The sequence below is a fragment of the Gymnogyps californianus genome, chromosome 14 (genome assembly GCF_018139145.2).
Source record: "Gymnogyps californianus isolate 813 chromosome 14, ASM1813914v2, whole genome shotgun sequence".
NCBI lineage: Eukaryota > Metazoa > Chordata > Aves > Accipitriformes > Cathartidae > Gymnogyps > Gymnogyps californianus.
This window is the reverse complement of record NC_059484.1, coordinates 11,481,004-11,493,085: the sequence shown is the minus strand read 5'-3', so window position 1 is coordinate 11,493,085 and position 12,082 is coordinate 11,481,004. Positions and strand designations below refer to the sequence as shown.

Below are 12,082 nucleotides of genomic sequence, written 5' to 3'. Positions count from 1 at the left end.
TCTGAACCCCTGTGTACAATGAAGACTCCCGTAGTGCAGTGTCATCTTTCCTATCAGGTGTATACTACATGGAATATGAGCTATTTGCTGCAGTAAGTTATTGCATAATTTTAGTTTAATACATTAAAACGGTACTGTGAGGTGCAACAGAAGAATATGCTGATTGTATTTAGTGAATGTTCTGAATATTTAAAAGCTATTCGCTCTATAGTGTTTTACCTATTAAGGAGGTGATGCACTGCTGCATAGAAATAGCTGCCAAATAGGTGTTTCAATGATTAAAATGAACATTGATAAATTTATTTAATATTATTAGATCCAACCTACTGAATACACTTTCTTGCTCCTTCAGTAGATCATTTTTCCCTAGTGGCCTTCAGTTTTTCTTTGGTACAAGAGACCTCAAGAAAAACATATTGTTCCAAAGGCCTGTTCATGTATTAAAATTTGCAGTCATTAACTCAAATAAGTAAGCATAAAGCAAGTATACAAGGAGCATCAGCATTGCTGCTCCAACTGACAGTAAATATAGCTGTGATTCAACTACCGTCAGATCTTAAAGTTTCACCATCAAGTTAGGGAAGGTCCTAAAGCTTTCCAGAATACTAGAAGGCTAATAAATGTGGTACGGTAGGGGAAACTAATCTTTTCCCCCTCCTTCCACTCCCATTTCCCTCACTGTTAAGTTCATTATTGTACAGCAGCTTTTATTAAGGTCGTTACTATATGCTGAGACAGGATTTCCCTACACTGAAACAATAAATCTTACAAACTTCAAGAAAATAAGGTGCTTTAGCAATATATCATTTACTAAGCTAACCTTGAAGCATGAAGGCATTTGTATCAGAATTATAAATAACTGACATTAGACCAGTAAAATCTAATACTACTTCTTTTTGCAGCTTAGTCCAAAGACATTTAGAGGTGTTACTAGCTTTTCAGCACTGTTAAGGAGCATCCTTCTCCTCACACAAAGGTAAAAGAAACAGACAATTAAATAACATAACTTAGCTCAAGACCACAGGTCAAGTCACAAATGACAGCAGAACCTAGACCTCCTGACCTGTGCTCTAAGTACTGCTGAGGCAGCAAGACACAAGTTATTATTTTACAAAAGTAATGACGAGAGATGGAAAGGCACTGGGTAAGAAGCAGAGAATTCATCCCTCACTTCCAGTTGAATATTCTTGTCTTTCTATTCCACGTTCCTGTTTGCCATAAGTACTTCCACAGTTACGAAACAGTTTAAAACACCACAATGCAGAGACACCTGTGGTTTAGTAGGATTATTTTCATGTGATACACTTCTCACCAGCCATGTCGCAGAATGAACACAGATCATGGAAATGAAAAAAGACTCAGGACAGATCTGGAGAACAGAGTTCTCATGCAGAAGGTCTGAATAGGAGATGCTCCTTCGGTTTCTTTTCCCTTTCTTAGTACTATAACATTAAAGACACCCTCCCGTGAACAGTGATATATTGTGAAAAAACAGACCATCTTCTGGTCTAAAATGGCAACTGCTGGTTTTGCAAAGCAGTACCCTATGAAAGCAGGGTGAACTCATTTATTCAAAAATTCTTTTCCACTAAAAAAAAAAATAATCTGTACATTAGGGCTGGTAAGTTGTTCTACGAATGCTTCCATATTGGTATATTACTTGTAGGAAAGTCCAAGTTTAAATAGTTTTATAATTAAATTATCAGTTTCATTAAGAAAGATTAAAAACTGCTTAGGATAGCTTATGTTAATCTGTTTAAAGCTATCTAATGAATGCTTAATAAAGCAGTCCATAAATAGAAGCTCTTTTCTTTCTTTTCACTCTGATTAGCATATATACTACTGGGTTGTCTGTGAATTGTTTTTATATACTTACGATACTTCTGTCCACAAAAACAAGTCCTTTAGTAATAAGAAATCTAAACAATAAGGATCTGCCTTCACTGCAGATGGTTCATGGTTCAATTCAGGATCGTTTCACTCCATTTCATTTAGCCTATCCTGGCAAAGGTGGATCTACAGAAAATAGAAGACTTACCGCTTTCACGTTCTATCTTTATCCCCTCCCCACTCGATCTACTCTGCGTCCGCTCTGACACTCCTTGAACCATGTGTGCTGATATAACTTACTACCCTAGCAGAAAACTAATGCAGCAGAAAGAAAAGAGTGGCCAGCACAGCCTCCTGGATTAGTATGTTGAACTGGCACAGTAGAAGGTCTGGGAGCACGAAAGGTCTGCACTCCCATGCCCCTTCAACAGACTAACCAGTGACCACCTTGGGTTACCATTTTGCTCAAGTCCAGGATCTGCAGATGCGGGAAGAGCCAGGCATAATGCAAATCTTGAAGCCTAGCCTTAAATCTGCAGGGAAGACCATGAACAAGAAACATAAAGCATAGATAATTCTAAACGTTTCGGCTTGCCAGAGTCAAGAGATTGAAAGTCTACATTACAGACCAAGAAAACGGGTGCAAGAGAGACCTAACTTGCTGTAAACTGGAAAAACTCCCAGTCCTTGTGTGTCTACATAGTAAAAAAAAGGTATGATGGTAGAAAGAGCTAACACAATCTAAGTAGTAGGGGTAAGAGAGTGGCCAGGGTGGCCATAACACATGCTAGCAGAATAAAAGCACCCCAAAGACAACACACAACCACTCAGGTTGCCAGCACAAGGTAAAACTCCTGTTTCCATGACTTTCTCACTGTTGTTACCCACGGTAGCCAGACTAAGCTAGGAGAAGCATGTCAGCACATGCTTTGGTCTCTCTTTCTTCTTGTATATCCACCAAAAAAGGGTTAGTGCTGCAGCAGCAAAAAGCAACCTAGCAGGAAAATGGAAAACAGACATTAATGGAGGACTCTTGGCATGTGCTACAACAAAAGATCATGCTTGAAATCACTGTGTCTGTTTAGAAAGACAGCAACACAAAACACTGACTTTAATATTACTAATCTTAATAAAGGATAGTATATAGCCTCCAATCCTGCATAGGATGAGGGGGGATGGGACAGGTGTCCACCCTGCAAAAGATTAGATCTCACGCAAAAAGGGATTAAAATTTTAGGTGACAGCTATTTAAGTACACAGAAACATTTTCTTCTAAATGATGCGATTGACGTAATTGACTTGCACTTTAAGAATATACATAGGAACAATGCTGTTCTAAATAAGTTTAAAATAGAATCATGAAGACTGTGGGCAGGGCAGACCACCAATGTCCACAGAGAAGGAACAGATGTCATACATACAAGGGAGTGTAAAAAGTTCAAACATTGGAATAATATAATTTGGAGACACATAAAACTTGCAGTGAAGTAAAAAAGGTTGCTGAGTTTGCCAGTCTCGGGACTCTGAGTCATAGATCTGTTACAATGGTGCCTGTCTAAGAGAACCAGTGAATTTCTGTTTTGAAAACTTACAAGTTTTCCAGCAAAATATTTTTAGAACAAAAGCCTCACCTCTTGTATTAAAGAGACTGTATGATGCTACTCATGACTCATTAGCTCCATTAGTAAATGCTGAAAAGGGAAATAAATCCCATGAAGCAAAAACATACGCCAATAAAATGCCTATGTACTTCAAAGGGATCCTCTTATAAAACAAAATGTTCAACTATAAAGTAAAAATGGTGACTGTGCACAAAAATGGTTTCATCAATATATTATCCAACAGCCATGCAGTCATCATCATAAACTGTATGGCTTTTTAAAAATTTTATCTTTTATTTAAATAGTGAGACTGTAAAACTGCAAGAAATAGGTACAACACCCTCAATTTAAGTTGTTGCAACAGTATTTTACCTAGCTGTGGCCTTAATTTTCAGATACAATTTTAGAGGGGTGCTGCTGTTTGCATAATCCATTCAAATACTCAATAACAAAAGCACTGTAATAAAACTATTTAAGATTTAATTATTATTTTAACTACAATGCTTTGTCAAGGGTGTAACTCTACTACCTTCAGTGATATAGTTCTCCATATACATTAAGTGTACCCAAAATTTAAGTTCTCATTATCGATATATCCATAATAGAATTGTGTAAAGAAAAAATAAAGGACATTTGGGTTAAACCAAATTAAAATAAATCCATCTGAACCCTGAGATAAGTAGAAAGTTTGCAAAGGACTGGAAAGTAAATGCACAAATCCTCTAGAACAAAGATAAAAATGTTTGCTTTGTTACAGTCAACTAATGAAGGCAGACTTCAACAACTACCTAACACTTAACTGCCTATATATAAGCATCTGAATTTATTGTTCCCACACCTGTTGCTATTCAGTAAGTACCAACAGAGGGGAGACCACCTGTGAAATAGGACAAAACTGAATCAACAGCACCTTAAATTTTGAGGGGGAAAGGCAAGCAGCAAAATTACCCAATCTGACCTTGAAACAATTCTCTTCCTCAAACAACTCCATTAACAGAGGATTTGGGAAACAACATTAATTTTACAAACACGTAAGGGACTGTAATAATCCATACTGAAATGTCACTTTGACGTCATGTTCACACGGGAGGATCAGCAGTACTGGAAAGGATAAAAGACAACATCATAACCCAGTCAAACAGTTAACATCTATCATGGAAAATATGCAGTAAGGAAGGAAATAATACATATTTTCAGTGTTTCAAACAACAGATCCATTAGAAAGGTATTTAACAGAACCACTTGTACCTGCAAACCCTGAAGCTGGTAATAGTCCACACTAGTAAATTAAACCAGTAATTAAGAACGGACTATGCTCTGGCACATTCATATTATTAAACCCTTTCAGTTTCCAAACTAGGGCGGCTGTATCCAAACTGCCCATGGAGAACGGCAGCTAAATCCTCCCTTGTGCTGTCGGATTGTCTGGGTGAGCATCAGCTGTCCTGGGTAAAACGGCTCCACGCTGCGCTCCAGCAAGTTAACAATACGGAGGACCGCGTTCCCGTGACCAGGAACATTTTTTGGCACTGTTTAGCTCCCCAGCACTGACACAGAGGTTTGATTATCCATGTGTTTCACACTGCGAGTCTTCCTATGTACCAAGGCATATTTTCAGAATCATAACTGTGATCCTGTGTTCATAAAGTTTTTCATAAACATATGACTGTCAAGCTAAAGAAATGGCCACGGCTTGCCATGTACTTGGCACCAAAAGTTGAGCTGAAGACATGGTTCTGTAGACCGGAGGCAATTAGGTGTGGTGATGCAGATGGCACATCACAGAAAGGACACCGCTGTGCGAAACTGCACTTCCCAAGTGCTTTAAAGCAAATTTCACTGCCAGCCTCTCCTCTACCACTCTTTCTCCAAAACTCCCTGCTGCGGCCTCCTCATCTCTCTCCCCAATGCTCTCCCAGCCCTAGTAATCACAAAATAAAAACAAACTAAAAAGCACGGTAGGACTCACTGATGGCTAAAACTAAGGTTTTTGTTTATCTAAAGAGAAACTCTCAACTCCATATTTTTAATAACCTTCTACAAAAATCTTTATTTTAAATCAATAATTCTTTGACCATCTTTTTCATCTTGTACTTTCAATCAGAAAGCGACATTGAACTGAGCTGGAAGCCCCAGTACCAAGCACACCCAAATTTCTTGCCCTCTCTGATCAGATGGAATCATCTGCCAGTTCATGGTCTAATGTTTAATACTAACATTAACTAGAGGGAAAAAGAGGGCTTAAGAATAAGTGAGAGTGGCCTCTCTTAAAAAATAATTACATAAAAACCAGCACAAAGTCTGATCAACAGTTTTAGTACAAAGGCTACGTTTAGATTTGCCACAGAACCAGCAATAGTAGAAGACTTTAAACCTTGTTTAAAGGTTAACAACAGCAGTTGCAGCAATTCTACAAAATGCAGATTCAGGAGCTGTCAGGAGTTCAACTCTCCGCTGTTCGTTTTCAAAGTTCATGTTTTAAACATCTCATTGAAGGTCACATAACCACTTTTCAAACCAAAGCAACAGCCAAAAGAGTAGCAATAATTATTTAATTTATTTCAGACAGTAACATACCACTCAATTTTGAACAACCCAGACATTTGATCATTTATTTTAAACCCTGTTGCATGACTGAATAATCCAGATGGGCACACGATCCAGGAAATTCTGGGCAACTTAAACTCATGCAGCAGTGCACGAATGATGAAAAGCAGCTTTGCTACCTTCCTTAGAACTATTTATATTTTCTTATGTTACTGACACCTTGTATTTTAACCAAAGTCTTGAAAAAATCCATTCCACAATTAAGAAACTTTGTCAGGTATGTAATTAATTTTTCCAGTATCTAAGCTAAAATTGGGAATAGAGTGACAGAAAAAGAAATTTCTTGATGGTATAACTGTGAACCTAATTCTCCGTGTCTGATCTAAATACACATTTTTAAAGCTACAGTCACTGTTCTGAGTCAAGAAGTATCCCTAATGGCAAAAAGTCCATTCCTCGAGAGATGCAGACAGCTTAGGTTGCCAGGAGTGCGATATTGTCAGAGAGAATATTGTGAGAGAAACTCTCCTGAGAACTACCCCAGAAGCAGGCTTTCCTCAACAGATACAAACACCTGAATTGAGTGAGGATCCTTCGGCAAACATCCTTAGATTGGTTACCAGACAGGGTACTGCTTCACTCTCTATACAGAATTTTCTGCTGCTTTTTGCTTTTATGGGGGCTGGAGTCCAGATTATAGCCTCCTGCACCTTCCCCTACAGAAGCGGACTCCATTAATGAGAGCGGCCTTTCACCTCTCTTGCATGCAATTTCAGAAAGTCAGCAAAAACTGAGCCGGGGGAGGGAGAAGTCTAAAGAGAAGTCTCCGTCCAAAAGCAGTGCAGACATAATTGTGATAACGAACATTGCAACATCTCACTTCTTGGTGCCCAACTCCCAAACTGCAACCTGCAACCCTCTGTTAGAAAGCATGGGACACGCTGGGTACTCTAGCTTAAAAGAGAATTCAAACCAGCCTGCATACAGGAGGGCAAGCGAGTAACCTAGCCAACACAAATGCTGAAAGAAAGGTGTAATTTGTACGGTGTCCTTTAGCAGGACTTAGATCCTTAACTTCAGGTGATGTAAAGGCGCTCAGGCAACTAAGAGTTCCTTTTTTGAAAAATGAGAGTGAGGCTTTTCCCTGAAAACCCAGTTAAAATAGAAGGTAACAGCAGTACCTCTTTCTTACCAGAATCCTAAAGAATAGGAATAGTTCAAAAGTTAGACCCAGGTGCTGCTGAAAATGTTTCTTGTGCAGATTCACTCCGAGAGAGAAAAAGAGATTTGACACACTAGGCCCCTAGACCTCCATTCTTCAAGGCAGTCCCCTAACAGCCTGATGTCCAGCTGTCAATGCCCTGTTCTGGGAAATGAGAGATGTAGGCTGGAAAATCTTGAGGTTGAGAAAAGTACCTGCTGCTATAAAATGGGGAGGAGAACAGCTTTTCTTCCTCTGACATGTTTATGAACAAAAGCGCCCATGGCCGTTTGTTTGTTTTTTTGCAGAGTTGAGTTCTTTTGAAGCATTTCCCATGCTGCTTTGATGGAGAAATACTTAGGGATCCTGTTAGGCCTCTTTATTCCTCAAATAACACACTGGCCCTTTTTGGGGCTCCTTTGCCTGAACAAACTCAGATTTTTCTTTTCCACAAGCAATGCCCACCACAACAGCTGCTATGTTGGCTTAGGAGAAAAGACAGGAAATTAACTGCCCTCTGATTAGTAAAAGGTGACCTATTCTACTTTAAAACTGCAACACATTGGCAAAGCAACAGTGGAAAGGCGAACCCAGCTACTACCCACATTTTAATTGCTCTGGCAAAGAAAAGAACACATGTGTTCTCCAGGGATGTCAATCATGGCAGTATAATTGGTTCAAATGAGAAGCACTAATAGATTTTTAGGGGAATAAAGCATCTTTGTGTGATGGCAAAAGAGCACATATCAGACTTATCAGGGTCATTAAGCAATGGTATTCCACTATTTGCACTATGTTTGCTACCGCAGTTTGAAAGAAGCAGCACAGCTGATGACTGGGAGAAGTATGATGCAATGTACTTACACCAAATGTTAACAAAGCCACTTGCAAAGTTTTCCTTCCCCAAAGAAGCTTCTACCAGTAAATATCTATTTAAATCACAAGGAAAAAAAGCTTTGCCTGCACTATGATTTTTCCTACTGCAATCATAAAAACAAATTGAATGCTGGAGAAGGCAAATCATGGCAACACTACAAGATACTTTTTTTTTTTTTTTGCTTATAAATGTACATCCCGCTTGTAGCCTAGCAACAAAAGCAGCAGTCTGTGTTAAATGGATAGAGCTTGCTGCTGGGGCTCTCTCCTCAAAACAGCAGCCATCTTTGGCGTGTAACTTGACAAGAGATTTCATCATTCTGCATTAAAGCTACATCCAGATGTTAGAGGTTGCCGCAGCCAGCTCAGTGGTGTCGGCTTTCCACTTGCCACCTCTTCTCCCATTGCATGACGTATATCGCAGAGACATGTCACATGTTCACTTCGTCTCTTCATTAAGAAAAATAAAGCTTCTTTGCTAAAAAGGGTTAGTGGAAACTCTTATTTTATTTCAGTCCTGATTGCTCCAAGCTTGTCTCTGCTCCTTATTTCTTAACCCCGCCCTGGTAAACTGAAGTAGGATTATCTGGCTCTACCCAGGCATGTTCATGGCCCTCTTCTATAGTTTTTCACTATTTCATGTATCTTTTTCTGATTGGATTCATACAGGTGTTTTTTTAATTGCACGTTGGTACAAAGCCAGTCGTCACCCCCCTCACTCTCTCAAAACCCATTATAATCACAATAAATTCTTTATAACTCAATAAATGAAAAAAAAAAATCAATACTCATAATTAAAATCCCTGCCTCTGGCTATTAGGTGTCTGACCTCCAAGTTATTCGGTGTGTTCCTCCCCTGCAAACGATGATCCCCCAGCAGGGAGGCTGGTTTCCTGCAGGCCCGGGATCTGTGCCACTGCCACACACCACCCTGCGACAGACAGCCCACGCTCAGGGGACGACTCCTGGTCAGGGGGAGATTTCGGGAGCAGGTGGGGAAGCAGGGAGCTGTTATGTGTGCAGGGAGGAGGCGAGAGGGGAGGGCTGTGGCAGCCCCCAGCCAGCTGTCTGGCACTGCGAGTGTCCAGGCAGCACCTCCCCAGGAAAGGGGTGACCCGCTGGGACAGCGGTTCTGCTCCCACAGAGGGGATGGGGTGACACACGAGGCTGGGACCCTGCGGAGGGGACAGGGGTGACACGTGGGTCTGGGCCCCTATGGAGGGGATGGGGTGACACACCGAGCTGGGACCCTGCGGAGGGGACAGGGGTGGCAAGCAGATCAGGGCCTCTGCAGGGGTAACAGAGGTGACAGGTGGGTCTGGGCCCCTGTGGAGGGTACGGGGGTGACAGGCGGGGCTGGGTCTGTGGGGGAAGGACAGGGGTGACACGCGGGGCTGGGCCCCTGCGGAGGCCACCGCTGTGGCACTGCGGCTGACACCGGCGCTGGCTCCTCCGCCCGCTCCCCAGCCCCACGGGGACCCCGAGCCGCGGGGACGCCCCTGCCCGGCCCCGGCCCCGGCCCCGGTACTCACCGTGGCCGCCGCGCGCTGCCGGCTCCGCGCTGCCCCTCGCCCCGCTGCCCGGAAGAGGCTCGCTCCGCGCCGCGGGCGAAGGGCCGAGGCAGGCGGTTGGGCCGCCCCGCTTCGCTCCGCCCCGGCGGGGCCGGGCCGGTGCGGGCGGGCGGCCAGCCGAGGGGCGGCGGTCCCGCTGGAGGCGGCCTGGGGCTGCCCGCTCGACCTTCCCCTCCCTCCGGCCGCTCTTCTGAAGTCCCGAAGACCGCCGGGGTGATCCGGCGGCCCGCAGGAGCCCGGGCTGCCGGGGCAGGGCGGCTCCTCCCGCGCCTCCGGGAGCGGCGGTGCCTCCGCCGAGCGCCCTTCACATTGTGCAGGCGGCTCAGGCCCTGAAATTGCTTTTCTAGTTAATGAAAGAAAAGCTGTCGGAAGAATTAGCAGGAGTGTTACGGACCGCCTCCGTAGCAGGATAGGGACGCTCGGGTTGGGGACAGATGGATCATCGGTCAACAGTGAGAGCAGCTTCAGGAGCCAGGCAGCCGGTGGCCCAAAGGCAGCTGGGACAGCAAAGATGGATTTCTACTGGCTTTCTCATTTTCATCACTCCCGCTTTAATACGTATTGCAGAAAACAACCAGTGGCAGGGAAATGTTCGTAGGAAACCACAGTGAAAGAACCCTTAGAAAAATAATTTAGGTCCTAATCCTAAAAGAGAATAAAAAATAATAAAGCAATGCATTCCTATGAAATCCATTCCAGGTGATGAGAACTTTCTTGTGTATGGTGCCTTAAAAATGTCAAGTAAACATAGGTCCTTGATTTTGTTGTAAGGCTGAGAAAGGATTTCAGAGCATTGCTTTCCTTTTAGTAATTAAGGTAAATCCACGCTTTATAGCATCCAATAGCTTCTCTGTTTGAGATTAGATATGCAATTATTTGAGATTTAATAAAAATGGTAGGGATACTCAATTACACTGCCTCTATTCTTTCTCCAGTCCAGCTTCCTGATGAACATGGTGATAGACACACAAACTAGATTCCTAACACACGTTTCAAGAATCGGCACACTAATGCTTAAGTCTGATAGTGTTATAAGTCAGCAACACATGAACTGGTCTTATCCCATAACTGATGCTGAGTCTTCTGAGAATGGGGGAAAACGTGTTCAGATACTGCATCCCATTTACAGCCTGCAAACAGTGCTAGTTTCCCTCTTTTGTGGACCAGAATAACATGCCGACACACAAGAGGCTGATTGCAACTACCGTTTGTAATCCAGCCCAGCTCCTCTAAGGTCTCCTGTTAAAATTCCTGTTGTAACAACACTGCTTTGTCCATAGGTCTCACCCCTGAAGGGGTGGCAGCTGTGCACGCAGAGCAATCCTACTCTTAAACACTTTGGATACGGGGCTGGCAAGCTCTGACCTCTGCGTCACTGCTTGTTGCAGAATGCTAAATGGGGATTTTATATTAAAAAGCCAGAACTCTCCCCAGGTATTAAATGTTTGTGGAGATATACTTACTGGTGAAATCTTTGCTGTTAAAACTCAACTTCTGTGAAAAATGGAATTTTTTTTTTCCATAAAAATATAATTGTGTAGGCTGGAGTTTGTTTTCAGCTTTTAACTAGCCTACTCAGTCTATGATTTTCAATGAAAAGTTAAGATTCAACTTTCATTCTGACACAGACACATCAAATCTCAGATGTCCACCTATCTGTTTCCCCCGTGGCTCCACAACTTAGGTCTTACAGACATATATATATGACAGTTGCAGGTGCAAATATACCAGGTGAGATTCCATCATGAAAGAGTAAAAACTGGCACTGATACTCTTGTACTGCAGTTTTCTTGCACAACAAAATTTGTTCACAATTTATGTACTTTACTGCTAGTGTGCTTAGTTCTTTTTAACCTTGTCAGGCAGATCCCAGTCTCCGTCACCACTGACAGATCCAACACTGAATACATCTTTGATGGTATCCGGCCCTAACAGGTGTTGCTTAAAACATTACAATGACTGAGCAGGAAAGACATCTCATTCAGAAAATGAAGACAGCTGGATGTCATGCATAGAAATCAATAGTTGTTGGTGGGTATAACTGATACTGTGGTATATGGTTTACATTCTGAGGACTGATGTCTTCTGCCTCTAATAATTTTCGTATATGCCAAAGATACTAACTTGTTAATCTGCTTTAAAACCACACATGGTCTTTTCTGCACATTACAACAGAAACTCTGCTTGCAGACTCTTTAATGTAAATATATTAATACCTAAATTCTTTCTCTGAGTCGCTACATGGAAAGCTACATTCATTCCTCGAGTTAATCATTTGCTCTATACTCAGTGCAGATGGTTTTGAACAGCTACGTAACTTCTCTTTCACTAGACTAGTCATTTCTCTCATTGCTGAGAAACAAATCTGATTTCTTGCCATGAATCCTGAAAAATCTTGAGATGGCTCTGACCAACCAACAACAATTGCTCATGAGCCACAAAACTGGAAGGCAAAT

At 42.3% G+C, this 12,082-nt stretch overlaps 1 protein-coding gene across 1 annotated transcript in view; it reads right to left on the bottom strand.

Moving 5' to 3' along the window:
• Positions 1-8,963, bottom strand: part of SFXN1 (sideroflexin 1) — a 28,069-nt gene extending 19,106 nt beyond the window's left edge. The window contains exon 1 of the mRNA XM_050905119.1: positions 8,885-8,963. The gene's annotated coding sequence lies outside the window, so the exon portion shown is untranslated. The remainder of the gene's footprint in view (positions 1-8,884) is intronic.
• Positions 8,964-12,082: the final 3,119 nt, after the last annotated feature.